Source organism: Aphidius gifuensis, linkage group LG3, assembly GCF_014905175.1.
Source record: "Aphidius gifuensis isolate YNYX2018 linkage group LG3, ASM1490517v1, whole genome shotgun sequence".
In the NCBI taxonomy this organism is placed as follows: domain Eukaryota; kingdom Metazoa; phylum Arthropoda; class Insecta; order Hymenoptera; family Braconidae; genus Aphidius; species Aphidius gifuensis.
In genome coordinates, this window is record NC_057790.1 from 11,801,325 (window position 1) to 11,815,699 (window position 14,375).

The 14,375-nt window shown below is 29.5% G+C and overlaps 1 long non-coding RNA gene across 1 annotated transcript in view; it reads right to left on the reverse strand.

The window, feature by feature from the left end:
* Positions 1–320: 320 nt before the first annotated feature.
* Positions 321–14,375, reverse strand: part of LOC122851949 — a 41,180-nt gene continuing 27,125 nt past the window's right edge. The window contains exons 2-3 of the long non-coding RNA XR_006373768.1: positions 616–2,332; positions 321–527 (exon numbers count right to left, since the gene is read on the reverse strand). This is a non-coding gene — a long non-coding RNA (uncharacterized LOC122851949). The remainder of the gene's footprint in view (positions 528–615; positions 2,333–14,375) is intronic.

Consider the following 14,375-nt stretch of genomic DNA (forward strand, 5'->3'; position numbering starts at 1 on the left):
TAATATTCTACATTGTTCTATAATGTTCTAAATTGTTCTACAATGTTCTAAATTGTTCTACACTCTTCTAAAATGTTCTAAATTGTTCTAAAAAGGTTGTTAATAATTAAAACAATTGATTAATCATGAATATTTTTTATTATTTATTTAAACAGTTAACATTTTAGTTTTTTTTTTTTTTTTTACAATCATAAAGTAATGATTCAATTTTTTTAAATAATAAATTCACATTTACATATATATGAATTTTGTGCATAAGTGTGTATGAAAAGATGATTTTCTTCAGCGAGAGCTTTTATTTTTCCATATTCAGACTCGGTTTCCAGGAATATTAAGATTCTGTTAGGTAGAAAAACTTCGAATTCACTACTGATTGCTGCAATTACTTTCATTCCATATTTGGTGTTTGCTCTTCTTAAATTTGAAATTTGATAATCAACCAAAAGAGTCAAATCAATCATTTTCTTCAATGGTAACTGTTCATTGAAGCAGGCAACTTCATTTATTTTCATCAATGAATCCATTTTCTGTAAAAAAATTTTATTAATTTAATTATTTTATTTATTTTTTTTTTTATTGAAATTAAAAATGAGAACCCAAAATTATAAAACTTACTTCTAATTGTTTTTTCTGCTTTCGATTGACAGTCTGTGACTGTTAGAATGTATCTGATGCTACAGACGTAGCTCATTTCTCTTTTATACTAAATGAACGACTTTGAAATGTTCTAAAATATTTTAGAATATTCTCAAATGTTTTGGAACATTCTCAAATGTTCTGGAATATTCTGAAATGTTCTGGAATGTTCTAAGATGTTCTAAAATGCTCTGGAATGTTCTGAATTATTTTGGAATGTTGAAAAAATGTTTCCGAAATTTTCTGGAATGTTCGTGACTGTTTTGGAATGTTGAAAAAATGTTTCCGAAATTTCTATAATATTCTAGAATGTTCATCAAGGTCATATTTTTAGTATATAAAGCCGGATTTGCGGAAGATTTTAGTCAGTCAGTCAGTGAATTAATATAGTGATCGTCGAAGTGATATATTAATAAAATGGAGCCTAACAAGTGTTTAAAATTGATTGAGATTATGGAAAAAGGATTTGCGCTAACTTAGACTAAGAACATTAGACTTTTAAATAAAGCATTAAAAGTTTCTGCACAGACAATTGGTGATAAAATAAGGATTTAAACAACAATTTCTCAACTAAGATCGTTATGTAAAAAATTTAAAAGTGAACGAAAACATGATGCCGGACATAATAAAAAACGTAGTGATAAAGTAAAGTGGTCAGATGGTGATTCATCATTTTTAAGACGAATAAGATCAGGAACTATAGTTAATATCAAACATACTGATATAAATCCATTTTTATAGGATGCGAAAAAAATGACAATAAGTCGCTTGAAAAATATTCTTCGTAATCATGAAAATTTAAAAGTGAATGGTGTATTAGCTTGTTAATTTAGAATTGTGAAAAATAGTGAACCTGCTAATGAGACAAAATATTTTAATACGAAAAATCAAATAACTTTACCAACAACTGACTTGAATAATTGGTTCGATAATAATTTAACAAATAAATTTCTTACAAAAATTGAAGATTTTCAAGAAAAGGATTCTGGTTGGACATTAAGAGCAATTATTAATTTGATGATCAATATTAATCGTTATGAACCATTGAGAGGTGGTATATTAAAGTATATTGAAGTACCTAAAACTATTCAAGCAAAAAAAGCAGTTGTGAATATAAAAAATAACGATGAGTACTGTTTTTTGTATGCTGTCACAGCAGCTTTGTATCCAACTAAATTAAATGGTAATCGAGTCTCATCGTATCCTAATTTTCGTAATGTGTTAAATTATAATGGGATGAATTTTCCAATGATGTTACGTGACATTTCAAAATTTAAATTTATGAATAATTTGTCAATAAATGTTTACAGTATTGATGATAATAAAAAATGTGAAATAGCACCAGTGTATTCAAGTAAACATAAGTCATCACAACCTACAATCCATTAACTTATTATAAATAATGGATTATCCATTGACGAACCGATATTTCACTTTGCATGTATACGAAATTTATCAAGACTTGTCAGTTCACAAATTTCGAAGAATAATCATAAAAAGTGGTTATGTGATCGTTGTCTTTGTCATTTCAAAATTCAAAATTCATATAAAAAACATTTAACTGACTGTGAAAATACTAATAAAGTGAGAATGATTTTACCTAAAGAAGGTGAAAGTATAACAAAATTTAAAAATCACCGATTTAAAGAACCAGCTCCATTCGTCATCTATGCAGGTCTTGAGTGTCTTTTAGAACCTAGAAAAAATGAAACAGATAATCATGTACCATAGATTGCTGCATATTATTTCCGCTGTACATATGATAATTTTCTGTCAGAATTTATGACTCGTCGTGGTCCTAATTAATAATATAAAATAGTTTATTAAAGAACTTCAAAAGAGGACTCAACAAGTGAATAATATTCTAGATAATCCAGTGCCAATGGAGCCTCTTACTCAAGATCAAATCATAGATTTTCGATCAGCTAAAATATGTCATATTTGTGAGAAAGAATTCAATCCTACAGACATTAAACATCATGATCACTGCCATTTCACAGGTCATTATCGTGAAGCATCTCATCCTGGATGTAACTACACAGATTCACATACAATACCGGTAGTGTTTCATAATCTCTCAGGTTATAATTCACATTTCTTTTTGAAACCTCTAGCAAACATTTTCGAAGGTTCAATTAGAATTTTACCGATTAATAAAGAAAAATATATATCATTCACAAAAAAAGTCAAGTATGCATGTTTGAATAAAAAAGGCAGTCGACTAGTGAATTTATGATTCATCGACTCGTACACATTCATGGCAACTAGTCTTGATAAACTGGCTACAAACTTAGCTGAGTGTGATAAAAAAATTACCAGACATTATTGTGATGATTCTGAGAAATTTCAACTATTAAAGCGCAAAGAAGTATTTCCATATGAATACATGAGCAACTGGAAAAGACTGGAAGATACAAAATAACCTCCGATTGAGAAATTTTATTCAAGATTAAACAACAGTAACATTTTAAATGATGATCATGAACATGCTCAAATAGTTTGGAATGAATTTGGAATTAAAAAACTAGGTGATTACTCAGATCTTTATTTAGCTATCGATGTTTTATTGGCTGATATTTTCGAAAATTTCCGTAAAAACTGTTTGTCATCATATAACTTGGATCCACTTCATTATTACACAACATCTGGATTTTCATGGGATTGTATGCTGAAATGTACAGGTATTGAATTAGAACTATTAACAGATGTTGAACAACTTTCATTTATTGAAAAAGGAATACGAGGTGGAGTAGCTGTGTGCTCTAACAGATATGCAAAAGCCAACAATCAATACATGGGTGATGAGTATGATTTAACCAGAGACGATTCATATTTCATGTACTTTGATGTCAACAACTTATATGGAATGGCAATGTCACAAAATCTTCTATATGGTACTTTCGAATGGTTCATAATCAATGGTTTGTAAAAGACATTTTATCGACACCTGACGACTCTTCTACAGGCTATATTTATGAAGTACACTTCGAATATCCTCACGAGCTTCACGAACTTCATAAAGATCTTCCATTATGTCCAGACCATAGATCACCACCGAATTCCAAGCAATGCAAACTCATGACGACATTTTTTCCAAATCAAAAATACAAGAATTCATACAATCACCTTGGCTAAAGAAATATATAGATTTAAATACAAAAAAAAGACAAGAGGCAACAACTCATTTTGAAAAAGATTATTACAAACTTCTCAATAATGCTGTATATGGAAAATGTATTGAAAATGTGAGAAAACAGAAAGATGTTAAAATGGTTACCAAATGGGACAACAGATATGGTGCTAAATATTATATTCAACAACCGAATTTTCATAATCTTACAGTATTTGGAGGAGATATTGTAATTATTGAAATGAATCGAACAAAAATTAATTTTAATAAACCCGTTTACGTAGAATTTGCCATACTTGATATATCAAAAACATGTCTCTGTGATTTTCATTATAATTATATTCAACAGATACCATACAAAAAAAAGCCCTAATATTATTTTGTTTTTCACACATAACATTATCGAAAATCATTATTGAATTTGGATGAGCCGCTTGAGGTTCAATTACACTTGCGTTTTCTTTAAATGGATAATAGCCGATACATTTCGTAGATTCAAGTAATTTCTCTAGAAACTGATATTCCGATTGATTTAAAGATTTTAAATGAACATATTCATTTTTAAGACGTAACCCATTTGAATGAGTAATTATAGCTAGAAGAGCATTTGTTTTACCACAGTTTGAGGGACCACAGAAAATTCCAAGTACACTATTAGGTAAAAGTTTCCCATGTCGTTTTTGATTTTTTTTACTTGAACTTTGTTGAACAACGCCATCAAAATTAACCACTGGTAATTTTACATTCTGCTCAGCAAACTCCATGTTCACGACTGACTATTTTCCTATAAATACGCGGTTTTTATAGCCGCGCCTTTAGTCTCGAAGACGCAATGATTGTATACAGACATCAGAAAAAAACTGGTAAAGGTCTCATAAATACTTTAATCAATAGACTTCCTGTTGAACTTCACGTTCCGGGTTATCAATTCTGTGAACCAGGTACTAATCTATCAAAAAGGTTAGCCCGAGGTGATTCTGGTATAAATCCATTGGACGCTGCTTGTAAACAGCACGATATTGCTTATTCTAAGAATCAGAACAATATCAGTGAGAGAAATCAAGCTGATCGAGACCTTGCTGAGAGAGCTTGGAAACGTGTAACTGCAAGAGATTCTTTCATAGGTGAAAAAACAGCTGCTTGGAGTATGGCTAATACAATGAAAGCTAAATCAAAATTGGGTATGGGTCTAAAAAGAAAACCTAAAAAAACAGGGAAAAAAACATTCAAAAAAATTATGAAGATATCGAAAGAATTCATTAAGCTAGGCGAGAAGTGTGCGCTTGAAGGTGCACGTGATGCTGTAAAAAAAGCGGGACCGAGAAAAAATACGAATGCCACGTATTTTACCATTACCTTCAAAAATAGGTGGTTTTTTACCATTTATAATGCCACTTTTTGCTGGTTTAAGTGCTGTTGGATCATTGAGTGGAGGTGCTGCTGCTGCTCTAAAACTTTTGACTGGAGAGCTATAAATACGATTACAAACAAAATTTGTTCATCAGTCATGGATGACTCGTTTACGTTGACGTTGTTTGGAACATCATTAGTGCTAGAAGCACAGTATTATCCACCAATTGAATTATCACCTGAGAAAAATTATGTTGTCGGACTTGTTGAGTTACTTACTTCTAATTCGATACCTAATATTGATTAACATAACAATAAATTTTATATTGGTTATGAAATTAAAATTATTCTATATATACCGACAGGAAGTTATGAAATCGAAGACATTGAAAAATACCTTCTGCAAATGGTCTTCATAAGTCTTAAACCAAATAATAGTGAACTGTGTTGTGAAATTAAATGTGATAGTCCGATAGATTTTATTCCTGAAGATTCTATTGGAAGATTATTAGGATTTTCACCTCAAATCTTAGAACCTAATGTAACTCATAAATCCGATTTACCAGTGACAATATTAAAAGTTAATGATCTACGTGTTGAATGTAATATAACAACAGGTGCATATTTAAATAATCAACAAGTTTACACTATTCATGAATTTTGTCCTGGTGTTACGCCAGGATATAAGATCATTAAAGTACCTTCACATATCATTTATCTCCCAGTCGCCGTCCGAGCAATATATCATCTCCAATTAAAAATTGTAGATCAAGACGGAGATTCAGTAAATTTTCGAGGAGAAGTCATAACAATAAGATTACTTGTGAGAAGTATAAAATAATGAGTATCGTCTTTCAAAAGAGAACAATCGGAAGTGGCTATATAAAGAAACCAACATGTCAAAAACCCATCAGTCATCATCAGACGTTCAAAAGGTTAACACGTCAAAACATTCAATTTCTCAAGAGTCTCAACCTCAGACCACGTCAAAGAAAATGAAAATAAAATTGTGTTGTCTTTTTTGTTTTCTATCATGGAAGAAATCTTAAATATTCAAAATACGATTGCTTTTGATGAGTCTATAGCTCATTATGAAGTTTATGCCCATCAACCATATGGAGCACCATCTTTCAATAATAATAATGGAATCAGAATTGAAATTCAACATCAAGATTTGTGTATACTATCATCTTAAAGTACTCTACATATTCAGGGAAAATTTACAAAAGATGATGGAACTGCTGTTGCAAATACTACCAGTCTAGTAAAAATGGCTATTGCTCATTTATTTGAAAAAAATCCGTTATGAAATAAATCCTATTGAAGTGGATCGTAGTAAGAATGTTGGAATCACAACTCTTATGAAAGATTATGTATCACTTTCACCTAATCAGAAAACACTATTGGAAAATTTAGGCTGGACAGACTCTACTATAAACAATAATAATGGATACTTCAATATATCAATACGATTGAGCTTACTACTTTGATTTGCCGAAGATTATCGTATAGTGATTATAAATGCAAAGCATAAGCTCATTCTCACAAGATCAAATACTGATACCAATCTTAAAACAATAGCAGCAGAAACTGCAAAAATTGCTATCGAAAAACTAGAATGGGTTGTGCCATACATTCGAGTTTCGGATAAAGAAAAAATTCAACTTCTCAACTATACTTCTCACAAGATCCAGCTATTTTACTGAGTTTTCGATCCTGGGAGCTGTATGATTACCCTCTACTTCCTGCAACTTCAAAACATATATGGAGTGTAAAAACATCAACACAACTCGAGAAACCAAGATATGTAATTGTAGGATTTCAAACTGCACGTAGAAATCATGCTGATAAAAATGCAAGTCATTTTAATCACTGTAATTTACGAGATGTGAAATTATTTTTAAATTCACAATCTTACCCATATGAAAATTTAAATCTCGATATAAGCAAGAATCGATTTTCTTTGCTCTATGATATGTTCATAAATTTTCAATCTGCATACTATGGTAAAGAGCCAGAACCATCATTAACAAAAAAAGAATTTTTGGAGGAAGCGCCACTCATTGTTATAAACTGTTCTAAAAAAAATGAATTTCTGAAAAGTGGACTTGTGGATATACGTTTGGAAATTGAATCAGTGGAACAACAACAACAAATACAACAGCTTATTGTTTAATATTACATGATCGAATTGTGGAGTACAAACCTATAAGTGGTTCCCTTCGAAAATTGGTATAAATTGGAATATAAACAAAAAAAATTTATCATTTACCACTCATCTCCTGAAGAAGCAACAACAAAAAACTTTTTAAGAGTGATTAACCAGAAATGGATAAAAAAAATAATAAATTAGTCAATGACTATTCACATATAAATATGATAGTGTATGAATCGCAGGCTGAGAAAGAAAGAAAAGAAAAACAATTTGAAAAATCGAAATCTTTATATGGTTCTGAACCATTTTACAAATAAGACAACATCTGGTAAATATGGTGTAGTTGGAAAATAACAAGTAAATTTTATTAACTTAATAAGTAAATATTTATTCCCAATAATTTTATTTACAATAGATTTATTCTTCCATCTCATCTTCAATATTCCTTTTTTCTTAACGATTTTTTTCTGAAATTTTTTGGTCGTTTTTTTTTTTTTTAATAAACAAAATGTAGTGTCAGAATTTGTTTTTGCAAGATATTTTTTGAACCGCCGAACCGAATTAGTTGATAGTAAGTGAAATTTATGTTTTTTTTTCCCAAAAACAATAATGATATTTTTTTTTACTTTTTGGGCCTTATCAGATTTGATAGTCCCATTTTCCGACAGGGCCCAATTTCAAATATTGACGGATTGATTCCGGCAATGTTTCAATCGACGACGCTTCATCTGTAGACATTACGATATTTTTTTGAAATTTACCGTCCGTTTATTTTTTTTTTATTAAACAACAGAAACAAACAACATTAGAAAATAAAACAAAACAAAAAAAATAGCCATTTATTTTACAATGAAATTAAAAAACAAATCGAACAAAAAGAAAAAAAATAAAAAATCCTACGGAACACTTAGGGTGCACCTTGGGGGACTTGACTATATTTTTTTTTTTCTTTAAAATATTATTCCTCAATATATACTTACGTTGTTGTAAGCTATTGTTTCAAGTGTAAAACATTTTTCTCAGCACAGTGTGCGTTGATGATATTATTCATATATTTATGTTTTTTACAGGGAAATATTTTCGAATTTTTTAAAGCTGGACAACCCATATCATACAGGTCAATGACTGGTTTGGAATAATTAATTGTTTTTTTCTCTCATATCCCATAACATATATGTATTCTGCTGAATCCAAGATTTGGTTCAATTTCTGATGTATTTTTTTGTATGGTACCACACCATCTTGCCAAATTAGACCATGGAAGTTTCGTGTTAACCAATTATTAATTGTTTTAAATTGTGGTGGTATACTGAACCATGGTCTAGGTGGACTTATGAATATATGATGAATTATATCATTTTGTAGACAAACACTTGCAAACTCTTTAACTATGAGCTTACTAGGTAGTTAGAAACCTTGAATGTCAACGATCACTGCCATTTTTATTTTTTATTTTAATGTGACTGACACGAGAAACTTCGAAATACTAATTCTTTAAATAGAAAATTCCAATTCTTATAGAACTCGTACCTCCAATTTCTAGTTATTAATTGATGACGTCATCATCGAATGTTCTATGTGCGAGCTTCGAGAACATTCTAGAAAGTTCTCGAATATTCTAGAACTGTCGATGACGTCATTTAGAAGTTCCGAGAAGTCCCCTCGTTCCCGCATGTTCAAGAATTGATGACGTCATCATCTAACGTTAGTGTCGTCATCACGGAATATCCTAGTAAGTTCGAGAACTTTTCAGAAAGATCGATGACGTCATCAATTCTAGAAAGTTCAAAAACCTTCCAGAATATTCGAGAACTTTCGATGACGTTATTTTAAAGTTTCGAAAATTCTGTCCCCTGCCCCCTCAACCCCCCCTGTTCCCGTCCCCTGCCCCCTTCACCCCCTCGTCTACTGATCCAAAACCGGCCCTATGTAACTACTAACGCTTCATGAACCGTTATTAAACGATCGTCTCGAGGTTGAAATGTGGGCAAAAAAAAACAAAAACAAACTCTTTGTGAACCTTAAAATAACCTATTAGAACTAACCGTTAGATGACCGTTGGTAAACCTTATTCAAACCTCTGAAATATAATAAAATTGGAAGCTGAACTTCAAACCTCAAACTAACCTGATTCCAACTTACGAAAGTAATTGTAAATGAAATCCAACTAAAGTTATTGAACGGTTAAATAACGGTAACAGCAAACTGATCTTCGGTTCACATAACTTTAGAATAACCATTATATAACGCCGTTATAGAGACAGTTGTTTTTGCGCACATTGCAACCGTTAGGTAACAGTTGACCAACCACGAAGGAACCTTATAAAAACTTAAACCCAAAATAACCTGATTCCAACCACGAAACGGGTTGGGTCGTACCGTTAGGGTTGGCATGGTTTGAAACAACATTGATTCCATCAATTAATATACTTTTTTTATTTTATTAGTTTTTTGTTGACCACTTAACAAACAGATGTTTTTTTTTTTACCCATTCCAAGACATGAAACTTAACAACCGCGAAATTTTGACGGAAATGTGATGTAAAGGTAACTAGAAGTATTAGAAGTACTAGAAGAACAATCTACGTCGAATTACTGAATAAATACGGGACTAATAAAAAAAAAAATATAAACAAATTTTCATCAGTATACTGCTCATTTTGACTTACTTCACATCATTCAGTTCAACTCCCACATACGTCTGTGTTCAGCGTTCAAAAAAAAAAAAATTTTGTGAGCCATCTAGACTCGCGGGTTTATTATATGTGTAAACATCTTCGGCGTGTTGTTGTAATTGAACAGAATAATAATAAGTACACATTCAAACAAATTTTTTTCATTTATTTATGAAAATATTGTTTTTATTTTATTTTTTTCTATTTTCATACAATTATTGTTGTTCCGTAATTTTCAATAATCAATGATTTTAAAATTTCGATATTTCGATTTTTTTTTCCTAATTTTATATTACCGATTGATAAAAATCAAGTAGAAAAAAAAGTTCAAAAAAAAATTTTCTAATATATTCCGAATATTTTTCGAGTTATCGATATTTTTCTGGTATTGGTGGTAATTTGTTTTGTAATTGATAATATAATAGAGCTAAGAAAAAGATGTAGCTAAGTAAAATATTCTGGCTGGTAAAAATATGTAGGTATTGTTTGTTTGGCTCTAATTGAGACTAAGTAAAAAATATAGCTAAGGGGAAAATTTAGCTAAGGAGAAGATGTAGCTGAGGGAAAAATAAAGTCGGTAAAATTGTAAAGATATTGTGTGTTTGGCTATAATTAAGACTAAGTAAAAGATCAAGCGGCTAAGTAAAAAATGCAGCCAAGTAAAAAATCTAGCTAAGGAAAAAATTTAACAGAGACTAAGTAAAAAGACTAGTGGCTAAGTAAATTATCTAGGGCTCAGTTAAACATCTCGCGGTTGAAAAAAAGAAAAAAAGATAAAAGTATCAAGAAAATATATCATCATATCTTGTGAGAAAAAAAAATAAAAAATTTTGGTAAAGAATTCGTTCTCGGTTGAAAATTGAAAATTTTCAAAACTTCGGCGAAAGCCTTTGTGGTCCCCTACAGCTCTGAGATCAAATATTCATTAGATTTATTGAATTTTATATTAATAACACTTTATTTATGGAAAAATATTCAATTTATACTTTTTTTTTGTTTTTTTTTTTCAATTTAAAAACGCCAAAATTATAAAAAGTTTTAATAAAAAAGAGAAATTAAGTATTAAAATATAGTGACAGAAAAAAAATAGTTGATAGTTTTTTTTTTATTCTTTAAACAACAAAATTTAAAGTGTCAACCCTCAATATTTTTTTTTTCAAATTTTGTATCAACATAAATACCGATTTTACTGATCGAGCGAGCAAGGTAAAGAAGGTTTGCAGCATGAACGCGAGTCGTTCTAAAAAAATATGAAAAACCGAATTGACAATAATTGTTTAGGCATTGAATAACTTTGGAACAAATTAACGTAGAAAAATTTCATAAAGCTCAAAAAATGTATAAAAACCGAATAAAAAAACATGTTGTCTGGATTATGATAATATCCTCTGAAAGTCACGATATAGTAGATTTGTATTTGTTTTATTAATATTTTTTTATTTCTATTTATATTAATACGTCTTCACTTTTATACGCCGTGTAACATAGATTACAGCTTCTCGATAGTTCACTTCCCAAACTATATTTTACAAACACTATCTCGCATTTAGTATGTTCAACGAACTTGAATTATTTAAAATCAATAAATATCGACAAATGGAATATCATATGTAGTTGAATCCTACTAATATCGATATTGAAACTTTGAATATCACTGTGTTCATAAGTAATACATTATACTTATTAAAAAAGGCACTTTTTAGTTTAAATCAAAAATTATTTTTTAAACTAAAAAGTACTTTTTTTAATACACTATAATAAACATAATAATTATGAATATAAATATTTATCAAGTATACCATTTTTCTTTTACTTTGATTAAAAAAGTATAAATAAATTATATTGTAAAATTATCGTATAATTACAATAATAATTTTCTCTCCCAAACTAACACATCAATGTTTATTTCTCTTTTTTTAAAACATAAAATTAGTCAATATTATAAATAAATTATTATTTTATAATAATCCAACATTATGTTTTGAATTTAGGAAATATTATTTTATATAAACCATAATAATAGGTATATTAATCTTGTGAATGAAAAATACTTGCATATCCATGTATATATCCATGTGCATATCCATGTATATATGTACATTATGAACTTTACTTCGCCTAACAAATGCAAGTATAACTAATAAATACAAATAAAATACTTGTATATTAATATATACAACGACGCATATATATATAATAATAAATAAATTAAATATATAAATACTCGCATTTAAATTCATCTATACTACAGAACGCCTTATGGTAACGGTTACCGACCGGCTACCATGGCGCTGCAAGGCGAAATGTAGTCTGACAGAAAATGGATTCTTGCCCAGAACCGTTACCGGATCTGACGTCTAAACTCTATGTTTTTTCCTTTTACTCCATACCCGACCCACGCTTAAAGATGTTTACACATCAAAAATTTTAATAATTTTGTATAAATAAACGATGCAGGGGATTAATAAAACGTTTAGAACGTATAGAATTGATTTGATCTTTACTGTGGAAAATCTTCACTGATTGCCTATTCATCTATTAGAATTTAAGTACACAATGTATAGTTACATAGTATATAGAACACAATGAGAGTTATATGCTAGTATATATGAAAGAGAATATTCGCAGCAAAAATCGATCGTGTTTTGCAGTTCCAAATAGTTTAGTCGAGACAATTTTCCGTGTAATATCGGTAATTGTTTCTTTGAATGAAGTATAGTTCATGCCAGAAAAAAAGACGAGATAAAAAATGAATGCAATGTGGAAAATTTCGGACCAGACAGTCACAATTGAAAAGCTTAGAAATATGGTATTTTCATTGTAGTATCATTAACTATTGATAAAAAAAGCGATATACTGTTGGCACTAGATATAAGCTGCAAATAGTGAGAAGCGTTGTGACAATGACAATAGAGAATTCTTTTTTCGTTAAGGAGTTAAACCTTTTTATTGAGCCTTCTATGTTTTTATTATTCAATAAATAAATTATCTCAAAGAAAAAAAAAAAATTTTTTTTTAGTAACGAATTCGTTCTATTGAAAGATGAAAATTTTCAAAACTCCGACGAAAGGCCGTGTGGTTCATCTCGATTATTTGAAATTCATTACAGTTTAATTTTTTTTATAATTTTAAATGAGATGAATAAATTTTTATTGTTTTTTTTTTTTTGCCCTGACGTGCTCTGTCGAAGTATGTACACAAATCAAAATACAGATCAAAAAAATTTGAGGTTATACTTCATATATATTAATGATTTTATTAGATTTGTTCAAGAAATAAATCAATACAAATATAAAAAAATAAATCGTTCAATTCACTTTTTTTTTAACTAAACAAATATTTTTTTTAAAACTATTTTGTTTCATACTTTTATTTATACAAATTTTTCCATGACAATTTTTTTTTTTTGTTCCAATAACGTGATAATTTAAATAACTATTTTATCGATCAAGAAAACTATAACCACAGCAAAAAAACTTTTACGCATGCGCGCATCTTTTTTTTGTCAAAAAACACTGTTAAAATTTAAATTGTTAGTTGTTTACATTTTCAATAACTATTTGTAAAAAAAAACATACAATCAAAAAACTTGATTTTTTAAGAAAAAAAACTCGATATTTATTTATATGAGGGGTTTAAATAAAAACTTCGATATCATTCAATTATATATTTTGATTTAATGATTCCCCATATCTTCGGAATGGAAACCCCACGCATTCTCCACTGCCACACAACAACGATTGCGAAAAATGATATTCGTTTGTTTTACATCAACAATACGAAAATAAGCAAAGTCACGCCTGCGCAGTCGGCTGAAAAGTGGGAGCAGTTGACATTTCTGAGACCATCATTGCTCTACAGTCCTAAATAATTAACTATAGTACATATACCTCTATTTTACCGGAATAAAAAAATTGAAAAAAAATAAAATAAGAAATAATTCTAATATTTTTTATCTACGTCCTTATTTTTTTTTTTTTTTTTTACATACAAAAAGGACAGTTGTCATCGATCTTCCGAATATTTGATTGATTATATTGTATTCTCTGTCACTCTCATGTCATTTGTCATATTTTCTTTGTCTGTTGTTAATAAAATAAATAAACAAATTTTCTTTCTGAGTCACTCTTACACAATTTTTTTCGGCCTATTTAATATATGTGAAGGTAAAACTCAAAATTTTGTGAATAAATCAAGTTTCTCAGTTTTTCTCGACGTTTCAAGCTTATCTGAGTAAACTAAGCTAAAAAAGAGAGTAGCTACAAACGACGAAATTTGAGGCAAGTAATATGAATGAGGCAAGTAATACGTATGGGGTAAGCAATACGTATGAAGCAAGTTTTACGTATGGGGTAAGCAATACATATGGGGCAAGCAATACAAATTCTAATTTCTTCGCTACAAATTAGCTAAAGTGTTCCTGCATCTA